The sequence below is a fragment of the Humulus lupulus genome, chromosome 7 (assembly GCF_963169125.1).
Source record: "Humulus lupulus chromosome 7, drHumLupu1.1, whole genome shotgun sequence".
Classification (NCBI taxonomy): domain Eukaryota; kingdom Viridiplantae; phylum Streptophyta; class Magnoliopsida; order Rosales; family Cannabaceae; genus Humulus; species Humulus lupulus.
In genome coordinates this window covers 198,007,719-198,013,301 of record NC_084799.1, presented here as the reverse complement: position 1 = coordinate 198,013,301, position 5,583 = coordinate 198,007,719, and the positions used below count along the sequence as shown (strand labels likewise).

The window sequence follows — 5,583 nt, the reverse complement described above, 5'->3', positions numbered from 1 at the left end:
CCATGTTTTATGGAACTAGGACTTCCCGATGGCTCGAGATTGGTCCCGAGGCTAGGTTTTGGACTTGAGGTATGGTGATGACTTTGACCTATGGTTGTTTTTAGGTGAAGCGCTAGGGCTCGAGTGGGATCGTGCTCAAGGATTCAAGTGATCAAAGCTAGCGAATCGAAAGGTAAGAAAACTGTAGCACCCGTAGGACAAGGCATGGGCCCATAGTGTTATTGCAGGGCACGACCCTATATTGCATTACATGTTAGGGTGTAGACTTAATTGAATCGATATATGTTTGAATGTTATTTGAGTTATACTATTTGTGATTATAGTAGAATGAATCGGCAAGGAGCCGAGAACGGCAATGGAGCAGAGAACGGTAAAAGGCCGAGAACGGCAGCGGGGCTGGAAGTAACACTTAGCACGTGGAGTGCTTGTAGTCAGGGTGGGACCCCAATGGATACATGAGATATCCTTACGGTGAGGACCGAGACCCCAGGCTCTGGTAATGCTTCTGGGACGGCATGGCCGTGTTTGTTTAGTCTAATGGAATACTTGTTTATTTTTGGATTATCTGATATGTTAACTATTTAAATCGCATATGTTATGTACTGTATGAGTTTTCTTGCTGAGCTTCGGTTCACGGGTGCTCTGTGTTGCAGGTAAGGGCCAAGAAAGAGTCAACCAGCCATGAGTACGGAGAGCATGAAGTGACGCGTACATGTTTGGCCTGCCCGACTGGTTTGGTTGGGGGCATTTTCTAAATGGCTGTATTAACCTGTAATTTGATAGTCAATCAACTGTAAACTTATTTTTGAGTTGTAAATATTTTGTAAACCTTATTTTTGGGATCCCAAATGTTTGATACTTGAAGTTTTAAATGAAACGAAGAATTTTCAAAGAAATATAGCCTTAACTTTTGTTTAGTCACACTTTTGTTTTGAAAACTTCGTAAAGCGAGTTAGTTGCATAGTTTTTTGTTTTAAACTCACTTAGTAACGGCTCTAAGGTAGTAGGGCGTTACAACAATCTTGTTCCTTTGAATCCTGAGATTGAAAAGTCTTGCAAGCAAAACTGAAAGAACAAGAGGGAAGCGCAGAAGTCTGTGAAGATGGCACAGAATGATGGGGATGGCAGGAATGTGTTAATTCCTGGGATTGCACAAGGGGGTCAGGCCCAGAACAATGCTGAGAGGAGCTTGAGAGACTATGTACTGCCCACCTTAACGGGAGTACAAAATAGTATACGCCCACTGAATGTAGAGGCTAACAACTTTGAGATCAAGCAAACTATTTTACAAATGGTGCAATCCTCTGTTCAATTTAATGGGTTGCCTTCTGAAGATCCTCACACCCATTTGTCTAATTTTCTGGAGTTGTGTGGAACTTTTAGATACAATGGGGTGAGTGATGACGCTATTATACTTAGGCTTTTCCCATTTTCTCTGAGGGATAGAGCTAAAAGTTGGCTGAACTCTTTGCAACCGAACTCTATTATTACCTGGCAAGATTTGGCTCAGAAGTTTTTGTCAAAATTCTTCCCTCCTTCCAAAGCTGCTTAATTGAGGGGAGAAATCAATAATTTTTTCCAGAATGATGGAGAATCATTGTATGAAGCTTGGGAATGGTTCAAAGAACTTTTGAGAAGATGTCCTCATATGGCATTGAACAGTGGATGTTAGTGCAAAATTTTTATAATGGTTTATGTCCTACTACTAGAACCATTATTGACGCTGCAGCGGGTGGTACTTTTATGAGCAAGAGTGCAATTGGTGCTTATGAGCTGCAGGAGGACATGGCCACAAATAATCATCAGTGGTCTGAGGAAAGATCATCGAGGGTCAAAAAGGTAGCTGGGGTGCATGAGCTGGATGCAATCACTGCTCTAACAGCACAAGTAGCCTCCTTGACAAAACATTTACAACAGAGCACTGTATCTGCTAATGCGGTTCAAATGGCAGCTAGGTGTAAAATTTGTGGTGGTTCTCACTCTATTAATCAGTGCCCTGTCGGTATGAATAATAACACTCTGATGGATCAAGCTCAGGTTCAAGCGGTGGGAAACTTTCAGAGGCCATTCAATAATCCATTCTCCAATACTTACAATCCTGGGTGGCGAAATCATCCTAATTTTTCTTGGAAGAATAATCAGGGCCAGCAACCTCAGTTTCAAGGTCAATTTCAGAATAATATTCCTTAGCCACCAATACATCAAGCCTCTTCATCACAACAGCCTAGGCCTCAACAATCAATGAATCAAGCTCCACCTGAAAGGCCTAATGAACTGCAAGCTGCATTATTGACCCTCACCAATACTCAAACTCAGTTTATGACAGATAATAGATCTTCTATCAGAAACCTGGAAACTCAAGTAGGGCAGTTGGCAAATATGCTTAATAACAGACCGCAGGGAAATTTACCTAGTAATACTGAAGTTAACCCTAAGGAGCAAGTTCAGGCAATTACTCTGAGGAGTGGGAAGCAAACTGAGCAGCCTAGATCTCCACAGGCAGTGGTTCAGAGTAAAAAGATGGGTGAACAGTCTGATCCAGAAAAGATTATTGAAGACCACCAACTTTCAGAAAAGAGTCTGCCAGTTGTTAATGAGCAGCCAATTCGAGTTCCATATCCTCAGAGGCTTAGAAAGACTACACTGGATAAACAGTTTTCTAAGTTTTTAGAGGTGTTTAAAAAGCTGCATATAAATATTCCTTTTGCTGAGGCCTTGGAGCAGATGCCCAACTATGTGAAATTCATGAAGGAGATTCTGTCAAAGAAAAGGAGAATGGAAGACTATGAGACGGTAGCACTCACTGAAGAGTGCAGCGTGATATTACAGAGGAAGTTACCCCAAAAGTTGTGAGATTCGGGGAGCTTTACCATACCTTGCACCATTGGAAAATTTGAATGCAAACACGCTTTATGTGATTTGGGGGCAAGTATTAATCTGATGCCCTTATCCGTGTTTAGAAGACTTGGCTTGGGGGAGGCAAAACCAACAACTGTCACTCTACAACTAGCAGACCGATCGGTGACACATCCACGGGGTATTATTGAAGATGTTCTTGTGAAGGTGGATAAGATTATATTTCCAGCTGACTTTATCGTTCTGGACATGGAGGAGGATACATATGTACGTATTATTCTCAGCAGACCATTTCTAGCCACAGGTCAAGCTCTTATTGATGTTCAAAAGGGAGAGCTTAAGCTTAGAGTTCAAGGAGATGAGGTGGTCTTTAATGTCTTCAAGGCCATGAAGTATCCAGTGGCTAGTGACAGTTGTTATAGTGTGGATGTGATAGAGAGGGCAGTCTCGAAGAGAAGGATGAATAGTGATGCTTTAGAGGCAGTATTATTGGGTGATGAGGTCGACGATGATGATGCTGAGATAAGAGATTGTGTTAACTGGATCAATTCCTACCTACCATACTGGAAGAAGTTTCAAGAATTAGAAGATGCGCCTGATAAACCGCTAACATCCATTCAGCAGCCACCGCAGCTGGAATTAAAGGCTCTTCCGGATCATTTGCGATATGCATATTTGAGAGAGAATGAAACTTTACCTGTCATTGTGTCAGCTGACCTGTCAAAGATAGAATTAGAGAAATTGTTGAGGGTTTTAAGGGATCATAAATTGGCCATTGGGTGGACATTTGCGAATATTAGAGGAATAAGCCCATCAACAATAATGCATAAAATATTATTGGAGGAGAATAGCAAGCCATCCATAGAGGCCCAAAGAAGACTCAATCCAGCCATGAAGGAAGTTGTACTTGAGCAGATTCTTAAATGGTTGGACATTGGGGTGATCTACCCAATTTCTGATAGCGCATGGGTGAGCCCTGTGCAAGTGGTACCTAAAAAGGGTGGTATGACAGTGGTGAAAAATGAAAACAATGAACTCATTCCAACAAGAACTTTAACGGGGTGGCGGATTTGTATAGATTACCGCAAGCTCAACAAGGCAACAAGGAAGGATCATTTTCCTTTGCCTTTCCTTGATCAAATGCTTGACAGATTAGCAGGCCATAGCTACTATTGTTTCTTGGATGGGTATTCAGGGTATCATCAGATCGCTATTGCACCAGAGGATCATGAGAAAACAACTTTTACATGTCTCTATGGCACATTTGCTTTCAGGAGAATGCCATTTGGACTATGTAATGCCCCTGCAACATTTCAACGGTGCATGATGGCTATATTTTCAGATATGGTAGAAAGGTGTATTGAGATATTCATGGATGATTTCTCTATTTTTGGCTCATCATTTGACCTCTGTTTGGGTAACTTGGAAAACGTGTTGAATCGTTATGAGAAGGCAAATCTGGTGTTGAATTGGGAGAAATGCCATTTTATAGTAAAAGAGGGTATTGTTCTTGGCCATAAAATTTTGAGTGAGGGAATTGAGGTAGATAGAGAAAAATTTTCTACCATTGAAAAGCTTCCTCCACCATTTTTAGTCAAAGGTGTAAGAAGTTTTCTTGGTCACGCTGGGTTCTATCGAAGATTCATAAAAGATTTCTCTAAAGTGTCCAAGCCTCTCTCGAACCTGCTTATGAATGGAGTTATCTTTGATTTTAGTGATGAATGTGTGAAGGCTTTCAATGTCTTGAAAGAAAAGCTTATTTATGCTCCAATTGTGATAGCTCCAAATTGGGAATTGCCTTTTGAGTTGATGTGTGATGCTAGTGACTATGCAGTGGGTGCAGTTTTGGGACAGCGAATTGACAAAGTATTCAGGTCTATTTATTATGCTAGTCGAACTCTAAATGATGCTCAACTGAATTATGCAACCATAGAAAAAGAGTTGCTAACTATTGTGTTTGCTTGTGATAAATTTCGACCGTATCTGATTGGTAATAAAGTGATTGTCTACACTAATCACTCTGCCATTAAATACTTGATGTCAAAGAAAGATGCCAAGCCTCGCCTGATTAGATGGATTCTTTTACTTCAAGAATTTGACATGGAAATTCGTGACAAGAAGGGCAGCGAGAATGTGGTAGCTGATCACTTCTCTAGACTTGAAGTGGAGGAGACTGAAAATAAGAAAGCAGTGCAAATCAATGATTACTTTCCTGATGAGCAGTTGTTTGGGGTAAGTGAGAAATTAGTTGTCCCTTGGTTTGCTGACATAGTGAACTTCTTGGTTGCCAAGATTGTGCCTCCTGAAATGTCGAAGCAGCAATTAAAGAAATTCTTTTCTGAGGTGAAACATTACTATTGGGAGGAGCCTATTCTCTATAGGCATTGCGTTGATCAAATTATCAGACGGTGTGCTCCTGAAGAAGAGATGCAGTCAATTCTTAACCATTGTCACACTAAACAATGTGGTGGGCACTTTGGAGCATCAAGAATGGCAGCCAAGGTATTACAAAGTGGTTTCTATTGGCCTTCATTATTCAAGGATGCTAATGCTTTTGTAAAAGCCTGTGATAAATATCAGCGAACTGGTAATATCTCAAGGAGAAATGAAATGCCTTTACAGGGAATTCTTGAAGTGGAACTGTTTGATGTATGGGGCATTGATTTCATGGCTCCTTTTCCACCATCTTACAACAATGAATATATTCTATTGGCAGTAGATTATGTA

At 40.9% G+C, this 5,583-nt stretch overlaps 1 non-coding gene across 1 annotated transcript; it reads right to left on the bottom strand.

The window, feature by feature from the left end:
* Positions 1–1,551: 1,551 nt before the first annotated feature.
* On the bottom strand, positions 1,552–1,656 carry LOC133792841 (small nucleolar RNA R71). Its single transcript, XR_009874312.1, has one exon. It is a non-coding gene; the product is annotated as a small nucleolar RNA R71 (small nucleolar RNA).
* Positions 1,657–5,583: the final 3,927 nt, after the last annotated feature.